We start from the raw sequence: 26,206 nt of genomic DNA on the forward strand, positions 1-26,206 counted from the left end.
ATTACGCCGAATTCTATATGCACTCGCACCGTTGTCACATTCATCAACAGTATGATATACACACATCAAAAAAAGTTTTGCATCACCCCGGTTCCCAGAACTCCTTTCAGAGATTCCACTAAACCCGTCCAAAGATGTAAACAACCATGCATGAGCAGCGCCCATTACACGGTGGGGGTCCGACAGTCGATCAGTTCCAGTCATTCCTCCAGGAAGGACGTACAAGGCTCGTGTTATCTGTAGTTCAATCACGCCTAGACGGTGAATACCGCCGTTCGATCGCGTCCGCATTGTTACTTTGTGCCAGGAAGGGCTCTCAACGCCGGCCGCGGTGGTCTCGCGGTTCTAGGCGCTCAGTCCGGAACCGCGCGACTGCTACGGTCGCAGGTTCGAATCCTGCCTTGGGCATGGATGTGTGTGATGTCCTTAGGTTAGTTAGGTTTAAGTAGTTCTAAGTTCTAGGGGACTGATGACCACAGATGTTAAGTCCCATAGTGCTCAGAGCCATTTGAACCATTTGAAGGGCTCTCAACCAGGGAAGTGTCCAGGCGTCTCGGAGTAAACCTAGGCGATGTTGTTCGGACATGGAGGAGATACGGAGAGACAGGAACTGTATATGACATGCCTCACTCAGGCCGCCCAAGGGCTACTACTGCAGTCTGCAGTGGATGACTGCTATGTACAGATTATGGCTCGGAGGAACCCTGACAGCAACGCCACCATGTTGAATAATGCTTTTCGTGCAGCCACAGCACATCGTGCTACGATTCAAACTGTGCGCAGAAGGCTGCATGATGCGCAACTTCACTCCGACGTTCATGGCGAGGTCCGTCTTTGCAACCACGACACCATACAGCGCGGTACAGATGGGCCCAACAACATGCCGCATGGACCGCTCAGGATTGGCATCACATTTTCTTCACCGATGAGTGTCGCATATGCCTTCAACCAGACAATGGTCGGAGACGTGTTTGGCGGCATCCCGGTCAGGATGAACGCCTTAGACACACTGTCCAGCGAGTGCACCAAGGTGGACGTTCCCTGCTGTTTTGGGATGGCATTATGTGGGGTCTACGTACGCCGCTGATGGTCATGGAAGGCGCCGTAATGGCTGTACGATACGTGAATGCCACCCTCCGACTGATAGTGCAACCACATCGGCAGCATATTGGCAGGGCATTCGTCTTCATGGACCACAATTCGCGCCCCCATCGTGCAAATCTTGTGAATGACTTCCTTCAGGATAACGACATCGCTCGACTAGAGTGGCCAGCATGTTCTCCAGACATGAACCCTATCGAACATGCCTGGGATAATGTGAAAAAGGCTGTTTATGGACGACTTGACCCACCAGCCACTCTGAGGGATCTACGCCGAATAACCGTTGAGGAGTGGGACAATCTGGGCCTTAATGAAATTGTGGATAGTATGCCACGAGGAATACAGGCATCCATCAATGCAAGAGGACATGCTACTGGGTATTAGAGGTACCGGTGTGTGCAGCAATCTGGACCACCACCTCTGAAGGTCTCGCTGTATGGTGGTACAACATACAATGTGTGGGTTCCATGAGCAATGAAAAGGGCGGAAATGATGTTTATGTTGATCTCTATTCCAATTTTCTGTACAGGTTCCGGAACTCTAGGAACCGAAGTGACGCAAAACTTTTTTTTGATGTGTGTAGATAGATGAAATATATTCTCAGTTGCGAATAGGAACAACTATCACCTGCATAACGGAATGACGACAGTGAAGATTTGTGCCGGCCCTGGGCTCCAAGCCGGACTTCCCATTTATTACGAGTGATTTTATTTGGTTCAAATGGCTTTGAGCACTATGAGACTTAGCATCTGAGGTCATCAGTCCCCTAGAACCTTTTTTTTTTTTTTGGTCATCAGTCTACTGACTGGTTTGATGCGGCCCGCCACGAATTCCTTTCCTGTGCTAACCTCTTCATCTCAGAGTAGCACTTGCAACCTACGTCCTCTATTATTTGCTTGACGTATTCCAATCTCTGTCTTCCTCAACAGTTTTTGCCCTCTACAGCTCCTTCTAGTACCATGGAAGTCATTCCCTCATGTCTTCGCAGATGTCCTATCATCCTGTCCCTTCTCCTTATCAGTGTTTTCCACATATTCCTTTCCTCTCCGATTCTGCGTAGAACCTCCTCATTCCTTACCTTATCAGTCCACCTAATTTTCAACATTCGTCTATAGCACCACATCTCAAATGCTTCGATTTTCTTCTGTTCCGGTTTTCCCACAGTCCATGTTTCACTACCATACAATGCTGTACTCCAGACGTACATCCTCAGAAATTTCTTCCTCAAATTAAGACCAGTATTTGATATTAGTAGACTTCTCTTGGCCAGAAATGCCTTTTTGCCATAGCGAGTCTGCTTTTGATGTCCTCCTTGCTCCGTCCGTCATTGGTTATTTTACTGCCTAGGTAGCAGAATTCCTTAACTTCATTGACTTCGTGACCATCAATCCTGATGTTAAGTTTCTCGCTGTTCTCATTTCTACTACTTCTCATTACCTTCGTCTTTCTCCGATTTACTCTCAAACCATACTGTGTACTCATTAGACTGTTCATTCCGTTCAGCAGATCATTTAATTCTTCCTCACTTTCACTCAGGATAGCAATGTCATCAGCGAATCGTATCATTGATATCCTTTCACCTTGTATTTTAATTCCACTCCTGAACCTGTCTTTTATTTCCATCATTGCTTCCTCGATGTACAGATTGAATAGTAGGGGCGAAAGGCTACAGCCTTGTCTTACACCCTTCTTAATACGAGCACTTCGTTCTTGATCGTCCACTCTTATTATTCCCTCTTGGTTGTTGTACATATTGTATATGACCCATCTCTCCCTATAGTTTACCCCCACTTTTTCAGAATCTCGAACAGCTTGCATCATTTTATATTGTCGAACGCTTTTTCCAGGTCGACAAATCCTATGAATGTGTCTTGATATTTCTTTAGCCTTGCTTCCATTATTAGCCGTAACGTCAGAATTGCCTCTCTCGTCCCTTTACTTTTCCTAAAGCCAAACTGATCGTCACCTAACGCATTCTCAATTTTCTTTTCCATTCTTCTGTATATTATTCTTGTAAGCAGCTTCGATGCATGAGCTGTTAAGCTGATTGTGCGATAATTCTCGCACTTGTCAGCTCTTGCCGGCTTTATTTTATTTTTTTGTTTTATTTATTTACTTTTTTTTACAGAGTGCTCTACCAACCTTTTTTTCCACGGAGGGGAGTCATGGAAGGGAGGGAAGGGAGGGAAGAGTGGGCAGGGGTCGTAGCCCGAGGCCTGGCCACAGTGTCCCACTCGCCCATCAAGGTGTTAGGAATGGCGAGGAAAAATCAGTGGGAAATTCCTTTTTCGACATTTTTAATTTGTATTTCCTTTACACCACACCGAAAATTCATATATCTAGCACCGCATCGTGCACTAAGTAAATGAAACAAATTCTCGTACACGATGCAGAAGGGTGCGTCGCTATTCTCCTTACACTTCATCATCCAGGTATGCCTTCACGCATGTCGTACGCTATTTCGCCGATAATGGGACATGTCCTTGTCAGCCTAGTCAGTGAGTATCTTCTCCTACCTGTTGATGATCGAGCTGCGTGGAGGGTCGCGTAGGGCACTCCATAAGTAATAATAAAAATATTGTCCACATTTTGCGTCCCGCACAATCTTGTAGTCACATTCTTGAATTCCAAAACTCCAATATGTCTTCAGCTCCACCGTGAAATAAATATTGTACCGTGTGCCCACAGACTCACGTCACGCCGTTGGTTTTGGTGCGGGGGGGAAATACTATTCATCCGGAAATAGCACAAGCCGAAGTGTGGTATATGCCGGAGTCAATCGTAGAAAATACGACAGAATCTGTCGCACCAAGCGCCATACATCTTCTGCTGCGTTACATCTGAGGCAGTGATCGTCCGTGTACTTCGCAGTCTGCACACAGAGGCGAATGCGCCATATTTATCTTGTGGTGGCGTCATCGGGTGATCTGTTTACCGTTGACTATGATGTACGAGGTTGATCGGACGTCTGTATCCAGTGCAGCTGCGTGTATCGTCCGCCACACCCCCTTCTAACTAATATGAGGGTTTTTGGTTTCCATGACGTTTGGTGGGCGCCTCTGTTGAAGGACGCGATATACCTCCCGGGCCGTCGCCTGTTTCGTCGGTGGTACTGCGATATGGACATAACTGTGTTCAATGTAAAAATACCCGAAGTAGAAGAAAGGTGGGGGTATGTCTTGCGTCGTCAGTGGGGGCGTAAGGGAGGACAGAGCTAAGGACTCCAGCAGAAAACCCGCCAAACTTTCCGAGTGGTGGCGCCACAGCTTGATGTGAGAGCTGACAAATAGGGCCACCGCTCTATCGTGGACATGGCCAAGGCCTCCTCTTTCTGGAGGAAGGTGTTATGGTGTAAAGTCAAGCGCCGGCACGCCAGTCGGGAACGATAGAGCGAGAGGGCTGTGACAAGACGTCAGACAGCACGCTGACCGACCCCTCTCCAGGAAGACAACGCGGCTGCAGCGGCCTCTATGCGAAGCAGACATAAGCACCGCTCCCAACTGATCGTGGTCAGTTCTACGAGAAGCTTCAAAAGCAGCGACCTGAACAGAAGCGTAAGAGCTCACTACTTTGCTCGTACATTCTACGTAGTTCAAACTTGGAATTGTTATACTGAAGAAACTCGATTATTTTGTCTGTCACCCTTTGCTTGCGACACATCTGTGTAATATAAAAAAAAGTGTGTGAAATCTTATGGGACTTCACTGCCAAGGTCATCAGTCCCTAAGCTTACACACTACTTAACTTAGAATATCCTAAGGACAAACACACACGCACACACCCATGCCCGAGGGAGGACTCGACCCTCCGCCGGGACCAGCCGCACAGGTGTAATATTCAAAGTTAAGTACTGTCGTTTACTTTTCGTAATAAAACTCATTAATAAGACTTGTGAATTGTTAGTCTAGCGATCCGAGAAAGCAGGTTTCCTAGATACCCCATATTCGACGACTAGGCTGGATTCAACAGAAGGGTCAGCGAATGTTAACTGACTTTGAATAGCAAGCCAATACTGACGTAGGCTTCGAATGCCGCTAATAAACGTCGAGCTACCAATAACGGCATTGCAAGTACGCGCGCTATGTGTGGGAGGAGCGATGCTAGGTAAACAATGACGAAGTGTGTCCTTTGAAGAATGTTGAGGGTCCGCAGACGAAGGGTGGGGATCTGGACCCGAATTTGTTGTAATAAGCGGCGGTAAGATAGGGCCGCAGTGCGCCGTATGTCGTCGTGAAACTCTACTTCGACACGTTTGATAGTACCAGTAAGTTGTAGGGGCCCGATATACGCTGCTATGGCCATGGTGACCGATTTGGTGACGTTGGGAAAGCTACCTGGAACCACACGGTACGTGGCAAAAGATTCCAGCTGGTTACATCGTCATGATTGCGGAGCACGAGAGCCTGGTCGTCTGCATATGCTGTACGGCGAAATGTGACGTCACGTAAGGCGATCCGGTGAGGCATTGACGGAGCGGTTCCAGTGCCAGAGCGTAAGTAAGGTCGACAGGGGGCAGCCCTGACGCACCAATCTGAAAATCGAGAGGGACTGTATGGGACGCCCGTTAACGAGCACCTTGGAGGTCGCACCTCGGAGAGGGCGCATCACGACGTCTATGAATTGCTGTGGGTACTGCATGTGTTGGAGAACGGATGTCAGGCACATGTGATCCTCTCGATAGAAATCTTGGCTAAAATCTAGTGACGCCAGCGCTCCCGGGGTGTGGCGTGCCCTCGCTAGGGCTATTACGCCACGATATCGACACAGTGCTGTGAGGATGTTACTGAAACCCTAAAGGGAAGCCCGACCAGGTCGGTCGTATACGGTTTGGTAATAGTCTAGTCAATACCTTCATGTCACAGCTGACGAATATCAGCGGGCGGTAATGTTGTCTTCGAGTCCCACCTTTCGGTTTGTGAACCAGTATAATCATTCCTTCTACGAGGGCTGCGGCGTACGGCACTGAGGGGGACATAAGTTCCCATAGATGTCTGTCAATTTGGGACACACCGAAAAGTTCTATAAACTTCCACGGGGAGCCCGTCAGGGCCAGGCTGCACTAATACTTCGTAGTGTGGTGTGACGACAGACGTCCACAGTGGTGATGGCCTATATCAGCGCCTGTCTTCGTAGTTAATGTTCTCGAATGACGTGGTACATGGTGGGCCGTTCCGTTGCGGGTCTGTCTTGGGTTCGAGCTAGGACGATGGCCGTCGAGGTGTCAGTGCATATGGGCTACGATCTGTGTCTTCACACGCTATACTGTCCTCTGTCGTACTGGTATGGGTGGCAAGGAGGGATATTTGCGAAGGACGGTAAAATAAAAATCAAGGGTCTGCCGCCTCCAAGAAGCGATCTCACGACCATACGTAATCAAGGTTCTCCATAGGGTCGGCTTGGCGCAGTTTAACATCCAAGCGATCGATGTAGGATACGTCGGGAGGCGGCGGACGCACGAACACTACGTATCGTCGATGGCGCGTCGACAATCCGGAGAAGCGAATGAGCAAGGTTTAACTTCCACGGATGTCGGCTGCGCCACACCCGTTGGCGACGAATGGTGACGCCACATATATAGACCTCGTGATCAGAAAAGGCTACTGGCCACACCTCCGCTTCGCTTACTGTTGCTGCGAGAGAACGGGATAGATAAATCCTATCAATGTGGCTAGACGAGTGAATTTCCTCGGACATGTTCCCATGTATCTACCAGCTGGAGATCGCTGATGAATGTCTCAAGTTCGGGGCACGGTGAACGTCGTGGCAGTTGATTTTTAGGTACTCGGGTGCTATTGAAATCGCCCACTAATACCAAGTCATCGTGCCTGTCCTGAAAAAGTGGTGCTACTCCTTCCGCGAAGTAGAGCGATCGGTCGCGACGGCGGTTCGTTCCGGAAGGGGCGCACACATTGATAAACTGAACGCAGAGCACCGTTACGGTCATTCACTAGCGTCGGGGAGATATAGTACTTCGTCCGCCTGCTCCCTGAGCAGAACTGCGATTCCACTGTTAGTTGGAGAGGTGTAGGACGCATGAGCCGTAAACCATACATACCCGGGAAATCGTCGAAGAAGCCTTCTTGGAGAAAGACAAGGTCAACATCTGCAGCATTGAGCATGTTTTGGAGGAGCATCTTCGTACGTAAAGGTAAAATTTTGTCAGCTCCACACCTCTTTGGTGTTTTCAAAAGAGTTGCCCCTTTTGGAAACACCATATATTACCTTCTCCCTCTCACAGCCACCAGCAGCACAAATACGATGGCACAATCATCGCACTCAATGGAACTAGACATTTACACATAAATATTCATTTTTCACAATGAGATGTCACAGTGCGCGGAAGAACGGAAAACATTCAAATTAGGTGACAGTTCAACTTTACTTTATAAAACTCCCAAACTATGATTATCTTCTTCCACACTGCGCCACATTATCATTACGTTGTCTGTCAATCTAATGTCCGACAGAACAGATATTTTATATATCTGAAAAAGAGGGTAGAGGCACGTCGACGTTTTTTTCAGTGCGAATGCACAAATATCGCTTGAAATCCTATGGAAATCAATATTTGCGAGTATACAGTTTAATGGACGAGGACGCTGCATGCAGAGTGTGATGATAAGTTAGAAATTTGAGCCCTTCAGGAACCGTGTCCGGATGGCCGAAGCGATTAATACAACCGCTCATAAGAACCAATCAATCCGGGTTCGAGTCTCGCTCCGGCACAAATTTCCAATTTTCGCCATTGCATTACCACAATGCCATGTGCGGCTAGCCGTCACGATTTCCCATTCAGCCTTCCCTTTCCTTCGCCTTCTTACATTTCATGTTTACATGCGTTTACTAAAGTCATGCACGAGATGCATGGGGGGTCTTGCCCACTCGTCTCGTATAGAATGCCTAAGGGATGCTGTGTTCTCTGAATGCTATACAACAATTCAAGCAAACAACATTAGTAGTTGTATTTCGTTAAAGAAGATTGACAATACTTAACTTTGTACTAACAGGTATTGCAAGCGATGGGTGACATTCAAACAGTAATCTTCTTCTCTATAGACAAAGTCCTAACAAGCAATTGATATGGATCACTAATAACTTTCTGCTAGGTCGTGCTAATACTCCGCGAATACTGTCCACTAATGTCTGCCCGAGGCTGGCAGGAGCGGCGCTTATATTCACTCCGACTAGATGCCGCTGCTATCATGGTGCGTTCCTAATCAGGACACGATTGGCAGACGTCGTTCCACCGCCTTCTCTTTCCTTGCGTTCTACATCTTCGTTCCGGCGCTTGTTGTTACGCCAGAACAATGCATGTTGGCCAACTCTTCATCAGTAAATGTGTCCATAATGTTGTGTATGGTTGCAAACGTACAACTTACACTGCCTGAAAAACAAACCCGAGACAGAACCGAGCATTACTGGATGCAAATTTGAGGTCGAAGATAATTTTCTGTCTACTATTTTATGTCTGCTCCCTGTGTATTTTATTAATTTTACTATCATCGCCAACCCTTTGTTTTATGTTTTAACTTTCCACAATTTTCCGCCGTTTTACAATTTAAGTCACCGTTATATCGCCTGCTTTTATTGTTTATTATTCTCTTATTGTGTTTTAAAAATTCTGTAGGCTGAAGAGCGGCGTACTAAGCTGCTGCTAGCCCGCCCCCTTTGGGGGGAATCGAAAATCAGTGAAGGAAAAAAAAAAAATGGGAATTAATATTATCAACAGCAAGTAAAACGGGTGAAAGGAGCAAGTTTTTTTCCAAACAAACCACACAGCACATACTGTCAACATTTGCAATCATTCGGCAGTGCAGTACAAATACAAAGATAAACGGCGCTAAAAATCGAACAAAATGCAATTACTCTGTAATTAGCCACTGGAGAAGTCCCATACACCAAAATATACCAGGAGAACCCCTAAACTTTTTTCAGTGGAGTAGAATTTACCCTGTATATAGGTAGGGACTACTGCTACTTCAAATAGGTACGTGACTCGTATATAACGGAAAGCGGCGCATTATGTGTCACAAGGTGAACTACCTACTCATCGCCACCAACTTCGTGCAAATTCACGCTACATGCAGGACTTGGCCAGAAATGAAAGTGACAGAAATGCGAGCTCCAGGGTGCGTGAGTCGGTCAAGGCATGAGCTCCCAGGCAACGGATGGTGCAGCGGAAAAAGAACGGGTTGTCACATGGGTACCTATGCAGAAACATTTTTTTCTAATTTTCGACTGTTTCATTACTAATGCTGCAAATAACCAAAAAAATGTCCAGTATATCGCATTTATTAATATTTTCATAAAGGCATGAAAAGAAAGGCAAAGGAAAATTTTGTGGATGTGTACGTGGCAAAATGTAGGAACGTCCTCATCAGTTCATCAGAATCTGGAAACTTACAACAATCTTATATAAACATTTCTTGACTGATGTGAGGAAGCTTTAAATGCAGGAATACAGAAATATTCCGTTAATTGACTCGTGAGGATGACAGATCAAATCCACAATGATACCATGAGAGATTTTTTGAAGACGAAGGAGGGTTGCCATCTTGAAGTATGAAAGCGATTCCCCCCAAATGCACACTACTATTTTGCAACCCCGCAATGTCTGACCAGAAAGCTTCAAAACTGCTTTTGTCTCATCGAGAGAGAAAAATAAATCACATTCCGTTGCCAATGTTTGGTGAAATGATGCATTACCCGTGGTTCGGTGCCATACTGTGCGATGAGAGAGAACGTTATATTAATGTAAACCAAATTTATTTTCCTCTGGCACTTTTAAAACCACTATATAATCGTAAATATGCGGCGTTTATATAGCGTGCACAATGTCAAGAAAACTGCTGCTTCAACTGTTTCTATGATAAATATTTACCGAGCACGTGTAAATCATCAACAGTAACATAACAAAAATATCTAATTTTGTATATGACGTTCTCGTGTACGCCATGCAATCCCCGTTTAAAAATCTATTTGCAGTTCCAAATTTTCATTGACTTTTCTTTTCAGGCCTTCTTGCCTTCCATGAAAATACAAACAGGGAGATAACGAGTATTTTTTCGGTTTTTCCAGCCTAAGTAACGTAAAAACTGAAAATAAAAAGAGTTTCCCCGTAGAAACTTGATCCTACGATCCTCGAATCACCATTCTGGACTCTCTTCGCTGCGGCAACCACCGCCTGGAAAGTCTGCCGATATAAATGGCTGATGCATCTTGCTGCTAGCTCCAAAAAGGATGTTTTTTCCTGAACGCTTAACCATCTGGAGCTCTCTCTTCTGTCACTTTAATTCCTGGCCAAGCCACGCATATGCCATGAATGTGGATGAAATCGGTGATGACAGGTAGGCGCGGCCCACTTGTCAGTAACGTTTGACTTAATGATGTGAGCAAAGTTCCGTAACATTGGAAATGTTCGGCGCATGCCGTTGAAAGACTAATCAAAAGCAGCAGCTCACCTGAACTGCTCGAGAAAATCGAACGTTACCTGGGAAATTATTATCTGCAACCACGGGCGGTTAGGTGGCGTATCGAACTCGCTCGTTACCCGTGGCCTTGGCTGAGGGAGAGGGGCAGCGAGGGACTCATGGCACAAAAGCTCACGAGACGACTCGGACACGTACGCATCCAAAGGGCGATGTGTAATAATGAATTATCTGTGACTGAAAATTGCATGCATTACACTGAGGTGACAAAAGCCATGAGATTCCTCCTAATATTTATTTGGTATCCTAACTGTGCCCACTCACAAAACAAAAAATTTTGCAAACTCCTTCTCAGTTGCCGCTGTCCGCCTCTGGAACTAACTGCCCCTTACCTTGCGCAAAATTCAATCTCCTGCTGCTTTTAAGAAGAAGTTGAAGCATTTCTTACTATAATCCTCATAACGTTCTCCATAAAATTAATGTACAAGTCCAATCCTCTCATCTGTCAAATAGCAAAGCTAGCGTCTCCTATCTTGCTCCTGAGATGCCTTCCTCTTCATCTATCTCTATTAGCCACGCAATCTTCTTTTCCTTTATATTTCCTTAATTATGTTTCATCATGTCTCTCTATTCTTCTCCTCCCTTCACCATGAGTCTCCCTCATACTCCCTGCTGCTAGCACTCCTATCTAAAATCTGTCTCTTCAATAATGTCTAATTATAACAGTACTTATGATCTACGAATATAAACTCTATATGTATGTATTTTTCCAGGTGTACCTTTCTAATTGTTTGTTTCACTTTTTGTACTAGATGTAGTTTAACATGCCTACTAAAACATATGAACGTAAAATAAGTAGAATGCCTAGTTAGATGTAAGAGAAGGCCTGATGGCCCTAATCTTGCCAGGATAAATAAATAAACAAATAAATAAATAAATAATATCGTGCCTGATTCCTTTTACCAGGCGTAGAGCAGAAATTCGACATGGCAAGGGCTCAAAACGTCGTTGGAAGAAATATTGAGCCATGTTGCCTCTATAGCCGTCTATAATTACGAAAGTGTGAGGGTTTTGGGCACGAACTGATCTCTCAATTATGTCCTATAAATGTTGAATGAGATTCATGTGCCGGCTGGTGTGGCCGTGCGGTTCTAGGCGCTTCAGTCTGGAACGGCGTGACCGCTACGGTCGCAGGTTCGAATCCTACGTCGGGCATGGATGTGTGTGATGTCCTTAGGTTGGTTAGGTTTAATTAGTTCTAAGTTCTAGGCGACTGATGACCCCAGAAGTTAAGTCGCATAGTGCTCAGAGCCATTTGAGCCATTTTTGAGATTGATGTTGGGTAAGCTGGGTGGCCCGACCATTCGCTCGAACTGTCTAGATTGTTCTTCAAACAAACTAATTACAGTTGTGACATGGTGTATGGCCCATTGTCACCAGGTCCATCGTTGTTTGGGAACATGAAGTCCATGAATGGCCGCAGTTGGTTTCCAAGTAGCCGAGCATAACCCGAGGACTGAGACCATTCCATGTAAACAGACCCCACACCGTTATGGCGCCACCACCAGCTTGCACAGAGACTTGTTGACAACTTGGATTCTTAGCTTCGTGGGGTCTGCGCCAAACTCGTACCATACCATCATCTCTTACGAGCCGAAATTGAGTGCCATGGTTTTCCAGTCGTCTAGGATCCAACCGATATGGTCACAAGCCTAGGAGAGGCGCTGCAGGCGATGTCGTGTTGTTAGCAGAGGCACTCGGTCGTCAGCTATAGCCCATTAAAGCCAAATTTCGCTGCATTGCCCCAACGGATGCGTTAGTTGTACATTGATTTCTGCGGTTATTTCACGCAGTGTTGCTTGTCCATTAGTACAGATAACCCTACCAAAACACCACTGCACTCGGTCGTTAAATGAAGGCCATAGCGCTGTCTGTGGTGTGTGGTAATGCCTGAAATTTGGTATTCTCGGCACTCTGTTAACACTGTGAATCTCGGAATATTAAATTCCCCAACGATTTCCGAAATGGAATGGCCCTTGCGTCCAACTCCAACTAGAATTTCGTGTGAAACGTTTTCACATGAGTCACCTGAGTGCAAATGTAATACTCTTTCAGTCCTCATGTACGCGATACTACCGCCACCTGTGTATGTGCATATCGCTATCCCATGACTTTTTTTTTTTCACCACCTCAATGTAAAGGTAAACGTTAAATGACAACATTATTTCATTACCGTAATGTAATGGTGTTTTTATTTTCTTGCGCCCCTGTTTAGAAACATGATAGTGTTATACCGACATCGTGGCAGTCGGCCGCGACCGTAAACAAACGGTAACTTAGACACACCGAGGGAAGAGGAGCGGTGCGGGAGAGTAAGCCCGCTTCCCTCTCGAAGGGGTGCCATCCTGTGTCCGCGTTCTCTGCTTCCACGAAAGCAAAACTGACATAAGAGTCATAGGGATCGCTGACTCCTTTTGTTATGGTCAGAGTCGCATTCGATTCCCGTTTGTACAACAGGATGTCTCTTCATTATTAAAAAAAAAAAAAAAAAAAAAAAAAGAAGGCATGCTGTCCACAACACAAAGCAAACTGGAGTGCGCAAAGCATTTGGTAGTAACTACAGCGCAATTGTATGCTGCGGTTGACAGTGGTAGTTTAAGCCCGACCTCTACCAGTATCTTGCGCAGCCATAGTTCGAAATATTCCCCACCTAAAACTGCCAGGAATAGTGCCCGCACAATATCAGAAAATGATCACACGATTCGTTCGTTGAGCGCTTGTCTAGATGGAAATCTTTTATCTACTGTAATCATATGCCGTTTATGAAGCCATTTCATGATGGTTCAGGGGAGGTATTAATATTCTTTAAGAGATTTAAATGAAAAATAAAATTAAATATGCAAGATACACAATCATAAAACACGATAAGTTACTTTAATGTAGTAGAGGTTGAAGATAACGTAATACAGTGCATGACAGGTTTGCGTCTACAACGCACAAAAAGTAATTGTAACACTAAACAGGGAGCTGTGTATTATATGAGTACAGGGCTATTTACACAAATTCTTTATGTTTCGCGTTGTCAGCTGTGGTTGTCTTTATAAAACAATTTACTTGCTCCTCTTAGCTTCATGAATTATCAAAATGTCATTGACACGAACTGGATCGATACAACAGCCATTCACGGACATAACTAACAAGGCCTGCTTTGCTAAAGTTTCCTTCGATTGCAGCGCTACTGGCGGTAAATTAAAGGAATTCTTTCGCCACATTGGATAGTTTGGGAAAGCACAATCGTTGGCCTTTCGCCAACACAAAAATCATCATCTGGGCAATCCACGTTCAAATATCTCTCAGGTTCACTTTTACGTTTAGAAGTTGATAAACGCCAGCTCCGGTAGAGGAGATAGGATTTTTTTTCTCTTCTTCCACAACTACGCTATCTAACTTCATACGAATTGTAAGAGTTCCTTGAAACTGCTTGAAAAAATATGGCCATGTATTGAGAATCCTTAGTTGCCTAACGACTTTCTCTTTTGCGAAGGTTTCTATCCGTCATTTCAACAATTTAAGTACTGAATTGTCCTCTTCATTTTGTCAGGAATCTGGTAAACTAAATGCCCATAGCGCTACGAAAGACAAGGTCTGTTCCATTTCATACTCCAGTTCATTCAAGTAATTTATGACTTGTTTGCAATGTTTCGGGGATTTAATTATAACATTCATTATGTGAGGTTGAAACGAAGATCCTCCTTGTTTTTCTCCAACAGCAAATTCTCAATGTATTTTTTTGAGACTGAAGTGAATCATGTAGATGCTATCCAATTTCAACATCTCACCGTAATGCTTTTTTTCTGATGTTGGTATTGAATCGGACCATTTCATACAACCCTACAGTTCCACGCACTGTCCGGGTGGATTTATGAATGTCAGGCAATTCTTCGCTTAGGATTTTTTCACACACTATGTGCCTTACGCTATGTTCACGCAGTGAACTGCACATGGCGTACGTTTTTGTTGTTGAAATGCTTGTTTGAAGTTCAGTTCTTTGTCCACTACAAACGCCATTTTGCTTGGTTTCAGAGGATATGTATCTCAGACACTTTTCCCTGTAACTCTGTAAGAATATTATCACTTGTTTTTATAACAACTCGAAACTTTGTTGTGAGAAATATCAGTTCACACCTGTCAGAGTCTACGTTAATAGTGGATATGCCAAATAAGATAATGTATATAGAAAATCCAAAAATCGCATGTCATAGCACATTCTTTCTGGCTAGTGGCTTCCATTACTTTAAGCAAGACTTCACTTGTCAGTTGATTAGCTGTATTTTGTGTATGTCGTGACGCAGGTCTTGGAGCAGACAAAATCACTTTTCCACCCACTGTGCCATATTTGCCACCATCGCCGATTAGCTCTTGTGAAAGACTAATAAATGCTTATCCAGGACACCGAATGTATGATATTTTTGCACTTAACGTCTTTTCACGCTCATGGTACTTCGCCTGTGTACAGGTAACGCTTCTGATACCCGTCTGCAGCACTGAACGTATCCTGTGATTCTACGTCGCTTCTACTAGTATTCGTAGGACGTCCTCTTCCACCCTCACAGTACTGCGACAAACGGCACTCAAATGTGTGCGAGTCTGACGACCGCAGTGGGCCCCACAGACACGCCACGCCTGATATCCAACGTCGGCTGTTGGCACACAATGTACATCGAAAGTTGTGAACAAATCAATGAAGATTTGCACAAAATATGTGCGTGATGTAATGACTGGCAGTTATCTCTCAATATTAGTAAATGTAGCCCACTGCGTAAAACAAGGCGAAAATCCCCATTAATGTACGAGTACAAAATAAATGCTCAGTGTTTGGAAGCGGTAACATCCGTCAAGTATCTGGGTGTGACTATTCTAAATGATCTCAAATGGAATGATCAGATTGTACAAGTAACGGGTAGGGCGAACTCTAGATTGCGGTTTATTGGCAGGATCCTGAAGCGATGCAGTCCTTCAACAAAGGAAATAGCTTACAATACGTCAGTTCGTCCAGTCTTAGAGTACTGTTCGTCTGTATGGGACCCTTACCAGTTGGGTCTGATTCAAGAGATTGAGGGCCGGCCGCGGTGGCCGAGCGGTTCTAGGCTCTTCAGACCGGAACCGCGCGACTGCTACGGTCGCAGGTTCGAATCTTGCCTCGGGCATGGATGTGTGTGATGTCCTTAGGTTAGTTAGGTTTAAGTAGTTGTAAGTTCTAGGGTACTGATGACTTCAGATGTTAAGTCCCAATAGTGCTCAGAGCCATTTGAACCAAGAGATTGAGACTGGTACTTTTAGTCATTGCGAGAACGTTACAAATCCCATAGAAAGTTTGAAGGACACACTTGCAGATAAACGGCGCGCTAAACGGAAGCAGCTGCTCACTAATTCCGATCTTCACCGGGGATATAGAGCATATATTGTTACCACCAACTTTCAAATCGCGCAATGATCACCATTCAAAGATAAGGGAATTAGAGCTCGTACTGAGGCGTTCACACAGTTGTTTTTCCCCCGCGCGATCCGCGAGTGGAACAGAGGGGAGGGGCGGAGGGGATGGGAAATATGACTTTGGCGCGAATTGTTCCCTCCGTCACACACCGCTTAGGCAACGGCCTTGTCGCAGTGGATACACCGGTTCCCGTGAGATCACCGAAGTTAAGTGCTGTCGGGCGTGGGCGGCACTTGGATGGGTGACCATCCAGCCGCCATGTGCTGTTGCCATTTTTCGTGATGCCAATTGAGGAGCCACTCGACCGAATAGTAGCGCCTCCGGCCACAGAAAACCATCATAACGACCGGGAGAGCGGTGTGCTGACCACACGCCCCTCCTATCCGCATTCTCAATGAGGATGACACGGCGGTCGGATGGTCCCGATGGGCCACTTGTGGCCTGAAGACGGAGTGCTTTTCACACACCGCTTGGTGGCTAGTGGTGTATATATGTAGATGTAGACATGTAGATGTAGATCGTGCCTGCGAGTATGCGATGAGCTTATGAGTGTCTGTCTGTTAAGGCCGCGGTGACCGCAGCTGTCTGCAATACTTGTCACGGGAGATGCACTTTCTCAGTAAACTGTCTGTCTGGAGCTCAGAACTGTACGTACGTATGCCGCTCGCTCGGCAGTGTGTGGTCGACAGTGGCAGTGCAGTGACCTTCCCATTTATTGTGGACTCAGCAGCATAATGGTGCGGAAATAAATTCAATGTACAACGCAGTAGGGTGTAAATAGTAGCCTGACAGTAAGAAGAATATACAATGGGCGTCCAATAAGTAACGCAACATTTTTTATTTTTTTTTTTTTTTTTGAAAGCAGGTTGGTTTTATTCAGGAATCAAGTACTCCATATTACTTCCTACTCTTTTGACTACAGAGCCCTATTTTCAATGCGACGACCTTACGGCACCTCATTGGGAGGGGCTGTATGCCTCCACGTACCCCTCTCCATATCGACATTGGAGCCAACGTCTTACTCCACAACAACGTCGCCATCGTCCACGTAGAACTTTTCGCGGAGTGCATCCTTCATTGGGCCAAACAGATGGAATTTGAAAGGCGCGAGATGCGTGCTGTAGGTTGGACGTGCAAGAACAGTCCAATGAAGTTTTGCGAGTTCCTCTAAGTTGCACTGATTTGTTTGAGGCCTTGCGTTGTTGTGAAGGAGAAGTTCGTTTCCATTTTTGTGGCGACGAACACCCTGACACTGTTTCTTCGATTTCCTGAAGGCAGCACAGTGCACTTTAGAGTGATCGTTGCACCGTGAGGAAGGACATCAAATAGAATAACCCCTTCAGAGTCCCAGGAGACCGTCGCCATGACCTTAGCGGCTGAGGGCGCGAATTTAAACTTTTTCTTCCATATATTACCGTTTTGTTTCCGGTTCGAAGTGATGAACCGATGTTTCATCGCCTGTGACAATGTTCGACAAAAGATTGTCGTCGTCATCATCCCCGTACGCGCGAGTAACTCCACACAGATGATCCTTCGTTGTTCTTTATAATCTTCTTTTAGGCTGCGGGCACATACCTTTGAGTACCTCAACTGATGGGCGCGTGTGTCGGCACTACCAGCAGAGACGTCCAGCTGTGCAGTGAAGTGTTTGACTGAGATCCGTCGATCACCTCGAACGAGAGTGTCCGCACGTTCCAACATCACAGGCACAGGCGCGAGGGAAATCGGACAGATTTGCAACGACCTTGTTGCGATGATGACAGACGACCTGCCCAACTACTTACCGTGCTTTTACGCACTGCCAGGTCTTCGTAGACATCTTGCAAGAGCTTTTGAAAATCTACAATGATTTGGTTTTTCGTAAGAAACTCAATGCTGCTCTCTGCTTGGAGCGGACCTTCGTTGCGGACGCCATTTTGAAGGTTACGTACAGCACCGCCGCGTATTGAAGTTCATCAAGCTATGGGGGTTGAAGCGGGAATATTTCCACGATGTCCCACAAAAAGTTTTGCACTTTTTCAATCTAAACTAGCGAGAAAAATAAATGTGTTGTATTACTTATCGAACACTCCTCGTAGAAAATGGTGATGTGTAAATTTAATTTTTTTTTTTTTGGGGGGGGGGGAGGAGGGGAGTTCCGTACCTCAGATGATGAAAGCGGAACCTTTGTAGGATCAACATTTTGTCAGTCTGTTTATCCGACTGTTAAGCCCTTTTGCTTCAGGAACGGTATATGTATCAATCGGCCATTTATGGCATATTTTGATACTGGCAAACTCACTCGTCATAAACGTTTAGGGTATTTCCCACTGACCAAGAATTATAAAATTTGGCAAGAATAAAGGTTCCACATACAAGTAAAGCAATATATCCGAAACTGTTCATTTGTATGTCACATAAAAATATATTTTTTGGCGCTCTGTTGTCCATCTGTCTGCCTGTCTGTCGGTTGAGACCCCTTTTTTGCAGGAACGGTTAGAGGTGTCAAGTTGAAATTAATGTCAAATACAAAGGTGTACTGTCCCTTGGCGGTGTAAATAATTTAACCTTCTACGTCAACATAATCAAGAGATACGGCCATACATGTCGTGTATTTTGATACTCGCAAATTAATTCATCAAGACCTAAAGATGAACTATTTAAACACATATCGCGCCTGGTCGTCTAGCGAGAAAGCGCGTGTCTGGAAACCCAGTGACCACGGGATCGAATCTCGTTCGGACTACAGATTTTTCCGTCTACGTTGTAACCTACCCTTCATCTCTCAACGACGTGACGTGTCGCCAGAAACAACTTGTGGTTCGAATTCAACGTTAAACTATAGGCCCCTTTCTGTGGTTGGACAACTGGAATAGGTTAGGGCTATATAAGTCGCAGAAATGGCGTACAATAGAAAGAGTCGCACCAGACCAGTGAGCCACACGGAGTTGTTGTCTGTAAACATAACTACTGTAAGCTCATATAGAAGCATCACAGCGTGAGTCCATCTCGCACTTGCCCGGTTTTTTTCTGATTGTGTACATTCCAGGCGCAAAATTCTGTCAGCCAAGAGGCAGTGAGCTAAATAAAAGCAGATAGTGTAGATAGAGAGTAACATGGTGTGACATATTTTTACCCAGAGACACGATCACGGGTACACGCGCAAAAAGACTCACTAAATACTCCGAGAAAGCAGAGGATGCACTAGGAAGGAAAAACGTTGTCATCACAAAATGCAACGGAGGAAAATCGGAATGAAACTGAGAAACACTGACATGGATTGAAATAGATATCATTAAATGACAAATTTTGCTGCGTTTGGAAAGATCAAACATAATACTGCAGTAGTGAAAAAGAGAGAGCAAATCAGAAAATAATTAAGGCACGTGAAAGTAGACCAGAAACTATTTAAGGCGCGTGAAAGTATAGGTAGCGCGCTGGAGAACACCGTGTATCTGTACAGTGTAGAAGTTTATACCAGCAGGGTAATAAAAGAGGATGATTGGTTAGGAAGAAATAGATTGTGTTGAACATGACAGATCGCCCAGTGGCTTATGGCTTAATCGTTACAAGTTAGTACAATGCTCTGCAAAACTTAAGGAGGAGATAGTTAAAGTAACATAATATATTAACAACTCGGTGGAAATGAATGAAACTGTGGGAACATGTTGCCAGAAGTTTCCCATTTGTACCCAGAAACGGAGACGTCACGTGGCGTGATGCCAGCGTGACTAGAACGCTAAAGGGACCTGCCCCGCCACAATAGGCAGTAAAAGAAACGGCAAAAGACGGCGTGTGACGATAATTACGGTGCACTGTAATGGCATTCATCATTCCCGCAGACAACATCTGGATGACTTCACAGGGAACAATAACTGGGAAAATGGAAGAAGGACCAAGTGCCACGAGCGTAGTCCAGGAGTTTGGTATTGCTCACAGTTATGTTTCACGTGCATGAGGAGCTTTCCAAACTACTGGCACTGCTGCTCGATGGAGAGGAGGTGGTCGAGCACGATCAATTACAGCAGAAGATGGCCGTTATGTTGTGCAAGGGTGAAGAAAGAACATGTATAAACAACGGCTGCAGTTGCAATCACATTTAACAGGACTGCTACAGACGCTGTCTGACGTTCCACAGTGGTACGGCGACTGCATGGGGTGGTCTCTTTGACGACCAGTACGTCGGTGGAACCGTTTGCGATGGTGCCAAGAGCATAGTGACTGGACCAACGAGAAATGGGATCCCGTACTCTTCTCGGATGAGAGCAGATTCAGTTTGAGTAGGGAGTCTGGATGTAGGCACTTATGGCGAGAGGTGCACCAAGAAACTTTGTCGAACACGATCGTTTTGGTGGCCCAGGTCTTATGGTGTGAGAAATCATAATATTGCATGGGTGTATTGGCCTCCAAATCCTTGAACACGGTACACTCTCCGATCGACGTTATTGCGACTTTGTCCTCTTTCCCACGTTCGTGTTTAAGGGCTGTATTGGGCTCAGATTTCATTTTGATGGATGACACCTAGCGACCGCATCGAACAGTGAAGGTGGAAGAGATCTTGGAACGATAGGATATTCGGCGAATGGACTGGCCGCCGTTTCCCCAACTTAAATCCCATCGTCGGCATGTGGGATACGATGCAGAGACATAGTACACCACGACCGCATGCACCAACGGCCATACAGAAGTTGTCAACCGCCCCGGTGGAGGAATATAACGCCCTACCACAAGAACTCCACATCAACCTTATGACTAGCATGGGAGCACGATGTAGGGCATGCATTGCTGTCCGTGGGGACCATGCACCCTATTATGAAACATAATCCGCCTTTTGTAAGGTCCAGTGGAGCATGATGAATTGCAGTTACTTCAGTGTAACTAATGTCGTTGAATGAAAGTGTCACTACTGCTCGCTCCATTGGGTATTTCTTTCAGTTATCTCCTGTACTAAACAGTATCACTGCCTTCTGTGTTCGTCCAAGCTTCATCGAGCTATGTGATTTTCTAGTGACACATCATCCAAAAAATACCTTCGTCCTTATTAAGCTTTGCTTACCACTGTAGTAATAGGAAGGAGAATCGAGGCTTGTTAAACATCATGGCTGAGGAAGAAGCCAGTGAAAAAGTATAATAATTTTACAACTACTAAGAAAAATTACACAAAATGTTCAAAGCCAGAGAGATGTCAGTGATGACTGAGGCACATGATGAAACTCATTCATCTTCAGCAATATCAAATATGTACGTAGAAGCGAGGAGCAGAATCCAGAGAAATTCAGATGACCATCAAAGAAGCGTCTGGAGACGCCCTGCACAGCAGTGCGATACCAACCTGACTGTCGCTCGTCATACGATCCTACAATAAGAAGTGATGGTGTGGGGTGCCATTTCATTTCATAGAAGGCCCCATTTGGTTGTCATCCGTGGCACCCTTGGATTTCGTGGCAAGACACCCTGCGCTCACATTTCAGCAAGATAATGCTCGCCGGCCGGCACACGGCGAGAGTTTCTATTGCTTGTCTTCGTGCTTGCCAAACTCTGCAAGTTCGCGAGGTATCTCCCCAGTTGAGGACTTCTGGAGCATTACGTGAAGGGACATCTAACCAGGTCGAGATTTTGACCATCTAACGCGCCAATTGGACAAAACTTGCCACAAATATCCGTCAGGAGGACATCCAACAAGTATATTAATCCATGCCAAGCCGATTAACTGCTCGCTTTAGGGTCACGGGTCTTCACTCAGTGAAGCTCTTCCTCTTGAACAAATCATCCAATTTTTCTGAAATTGTAATCATTTGTTTGTATTTATACGTATGTCACATCTCCCTGTCGGATAATTCCTTCATGGTGCTTCGTTTTTTGTCTTAAAGTCTATTTACAGAAAACTCTGCGGGCTGTATTGCCTAGTAGCAGCATGCAGTTTCCAGCAGGACAATGCGCCACTGAACTCAGCGCGCTTCCCACGGGAACGCATCTGCAGCATTGATACCCACCTTCCCAGAGAAATATGAATAAGACTCGTTTTACGCGTTTGCCCAAGTAGCATAGAAGCTGCACATTTCCGGAGATGAGTTCTTCTCAAATAATTGACTACAGACGCTTCACAGTTTGTAAGTGAATTTAGAAACACCCCGCTGATATGTTGCGCGGCTAGCTCCAATACTTCAGCCCCGCTAGTGGCATCTTTACTTTCGACTTTCCTTTGGGCGAACGCGTGTCAGCTGTTCATTGCGGGTCCGACTGTTTAAGTCTGCAGCGTCGAGGCAGCGTCTCACTGTGTGGTCTGTCGTTGGCGAGGTATTACGGGTCGGGAGGTTGCCCCTTACTTTGTGCGTGTCCTCATTGCCCGTGTTACGAGTGGGGTGCTGCGGCCGGAGACGGCGGCGAAGTTGGGTTCTGGCACGACGAGTGGTGTTTCGTTTTACGCTCACCACGTAGTGAACGTTGAGAAGAAGAGCTTGCCGGAACGTCGCCTGGATTAAAAGTCCGCCTACTCATATGGTGTGTGTTTGATTAGAGCAGGTGCAACTGTTTGCTTAGTTACGTCTATCAATGGTCAATTAATGTTGTCTGCAGTGTGAATTTGGTCCCGAATGTGCATTGGCAAGTTAAGTCAATCATGCCATGACAATGGGCCTTAGGCATTCCACCTAGGTTTCTTACAACATGATAAAGGATCAGCAGATAAATGTAAGCAAAACTGGTGAGCTGCTCATTATTCAGTGGCTGTATGTTTATGGTGGTGCTAACCGTGCTTTTTAAATACAACATATAGTACACATTAGTGACGAGTAACGATACACGATGCTGCCTCGTAAAATCACATAATGTTTCATGAAAATATGTCTATGCTCGGCCTTGTCTGTAAAATAAACTCAGCTGTTACTATCACGTGGTGTTGTGGTACTTAAATGAATGCTTAAGTTTCTGAGTTAAAAACCCTGATTTAGGCCAGCTTCCTTGTTTCATATGTTATGGTTTTGTCTTGTGTAGTATGAAGGTGTAAATGCAAGTGTGCTGTTGTAGCTTATTTACGTTTCAGTTACGAGTAGCACAGTGCTTTTCGTCCGGGACGGTGGGGGCTGGCATCGGGGCTTGACAACTTGGCGGTTGGCAGCGGAACTGTGATTTGTTTGATCTGTTCCATGTGGAGGCCCTCTTCCTCGGTCACGTCTTTTAAGTTGAGTGTTGTTTCGCTCTTTGTTTCTGGTTCCATCAGGTCGTTAAGCTTGGTACAACGTTCCTCCGCTCTGGCGAATGTACTTTGGGCTTGAAGTATGACTTCGATCTTTTAATATTGAGTGGCACTCTGTCATGAGTGCCCAATCAGATTCATTAAGGCTCCACTTGGTTAATTGTCCTTTTTGATCATTCAGGATGTTGTTATTTGTACCTTGTGTGTGAGGTGTAAAGTTTAAAATTTTATAAAGCCAAGTTTTGTGTGTGTATGTTACCAAGCAATCTTTAGATACCATGGGTTTCTTTTATTAATTGTTTGTTATTTTGATTAGTGTTTATCTGTACTGACATCTATTTGATTATTCATTAGTCAGAAGTTTGAGCACCGGCTGCCTTCAGTAGGGAGCGTTAAGATTTTAGAAGTTACCTTTTTATTCCTTGGGTTTCTAATATTTATTACGTTTTTCCCTTGGTATAAAATGTTCTCTTAGCCCAACTGTTAGTTGTTTACTGTATTCAATTAATAACTATAATTTATGTCTGTTTTTCTTTTAAAAATAAATGTTGTTAGTAAATTTTAATACATTTTCAATCATTTTATATAGTCAGCACCACGGGTTAACTTTCATTGTGGCGTCCCGCACCAGGATAACTTTAATTGCGGCGTCGCCTGCCAGAATCTCGGATTGATGGCACCTTCTGTGACCGTCAGATCGCGTTGCCTAGCGTAGTCACTCAATTTGACGTCCCTTGCGCAGAATTTAGGATTGATGGCACCTTCTGTGATCATCAGAGCGTAGATAGTGTTGCATAATGAAGTTTCTGTTCCCCACGTTTAATGTGGTGCACTGGGTGGAATAGATTCGCGTTGCTGGCGCCTAGACACAGTACTAATATTTAAATATTGTATGTGTGTATTTTCATGTTGTGGTTGTGACTTGTATGTCATTTGATTATTTGTTTCTGATGGCGAACGGCGTTGTGCTTATTTGTTAGAATAGATTGATATTTTTGTTTTTTAGCATAGACAAGCGTGCCGTTATTTGAATTCGTTGTCAGGGACTAGGAATCAGTAGCTCACGGGAGCGTAATTTAGAGTACAATCTGTGTGGCATAGGAATGTGTAGCGTTTAAATTCGTTTGGGTCAGAGTTAGAGTGCATGCTTACAAGAAGCAAACCAAGTTTGCTACAGAGTAGCGGAAGTAATTGTGTTTTGCTTACCATGGATCCACCTCAGATTACTAGCGGTGACCAGGCAGATATTACACGGGATTCTCAGGTAAATGCAGTTGCAGACCGGGCAGAAATGTCGAATGTAGAACTTGCCGAGTATAACGACAAGCCTGTCAGGTGACGAAAGTGAACAGGAGACCGCATTAAAACGAAATGTAGGCGATGCTGGTACGACACGCACCATCAGTGAAACTGGCAGACCAGAATCACGAAAGAAACGTCACAGAATGATAGAATCTCGTTCATCTAGTCCGGATGGTGTTAGCGGTGGATCCCAGTTTGAGGCTCTCCTGCAATTCAAAAGAGAAAGAAAGGAAGAGACAAGAGGCAGAGAAAAAGAGACAGGAGGAAGAGGAGGAAAGACACAAATTAGTCATAAGAACGGTCAAAGACGGTATAGATGGAGTTAAAAAAGAGACCGCAGGATTCCAATAAGAACTAGAGAATGTCCAGAAAACGACAGTAGAAACGCGTAAAGGTCGCGGACCACGCGAAGTGCGATGCCAAAACAGCGCGATTGGTAGTGCAAATAGCACGAAAGGACCATCAGTGGCCAAAGAACAAGTTAAACTGGCAAGAACTGAGATATGTAAGACAAAAAAAGGTGCTTGCAACTCCACAAAAGCAAGGCAAAAAAATAGTTCAAGAAACGTAGGAAAAAATGAGTGAGGCGACGAAGCGAATTAAACAGATAGAAATCAAACAGGCCGAACAGGAATTAGTAGGTTAAAGATCAGCAGGCCCGAGTCGACGCGCAAAAAAACATGTTGGCTAAGGACGTTCGGCAGGCACATGAGCGGCAGCGCAATTGCAATTACAAACTCGTTCGGTAGAGCGCCATCGAGAGGATCGCAGAAGTGAAGAAAATGTTTTGCAACTCTCCGAACCGCTATATGAGGACATACCCGCTGCACATGGGCGAATGCAGCAGGAATATGCTCCTGTCGTCGTTAACACGCAGCATGTTAGAGACCGAGTCAGAAAACAATTGTACACGTCTACGGAGGTCAGAAACGCTATTACATGAATCTGACAACACGAGGGGACACCATAACAGTGCGTAAGGATCGTTTGGGCACGGATACATGGAATCACGCGCTGCAGAAAATGGTTCAAATGGCTCTGAGCACTGTGCGACTTAACTTCTGAGGTCATCATTCGCCTAGAACTTAGAACTAATTAAACCTATCTAACCTAAGGACATCACACACATCCATGCCCGAGGCAGGATTCGAACCTGCGACCGTAGCGGTCGCTCGGTTCCAGACTGTACACGCGCTGCAGACGAGAGGAAAAATTCGTACGGCGGATACGTCGAATCTTTCGACCTCAAACTTCTCTTGACCATCCAGAATTTTCAAGTCTACAAGGAGGCAAACAACGCATTACAGCCGGCCGCGGTGGTCTCGCGGTTCTAGGCGCTCAGTCTGGAACCGCGCGACTGCTGCGGTCGCAGGTTCGAATCCTGCCTCGGGCATGGATGTGTGTGATGTCCTTAGGTTAGTTAGGTTTAAGTAGTTCTAAGTTCTCGGAGACTGATGACCACAGATGTTAAGTCCCATAGTGCTCAGAGCCAACGAATTACATCCAAAGACCCGGATGGCACAGTACGATCACGTGCTACCAGAATCTTGGCCACTCAAGTACAAGCTCCACTTTATCTGTGGATTCTTAGAAGGGTCGATTGCAGCACATATGCGCGGAGTTGCGGAGAGTTGTCGCTCCTACCAAGAATTTAAGGACGCATTCCTTAGCGCATCGCGGTCGCAAGATACACAGGAGATGATAAAA

At 45.2% G+C, this 26,206-nt stretch overlaps 1 protein-coding gene and 1 pseudogene across 1 annotated transcript in view; one reads left to right on the forward strand and one right to left on the reverse strand.

Moving 5' to 3' along the window:
- Window positions 1-26,206, reverse strand: part of LOC124775086 (sodium/potassium-transporting ATPase subunit beta-2-like) — a 321,225-nt gene that overhangs the window by 142,636 nt on the left and 152,383 nt on the right. The gene's annotated exons all lie outside the window — the stretch shown is intronic.
- On the forward strand, window positions 16,179-16,295 carry LOC124778373 (annotated as a pseudogene).

This window comes from Schistocerca piceifrons, chromosome 2, assembly GCF_021461385.2.
Source record: "Schistocerca piceifrons isolate TAMUIC-IGC-003096 chromosome 2, iqSchPice1.1, whole genome shotgun sequence".
In the NCBI taxonomy this organism is placed as follows: Eukaryota; Metazoa; Arthropoda; class Insecta; order Orthoptera; family Acrididae; genus Schistocerca; species Schistocerca piceifrons.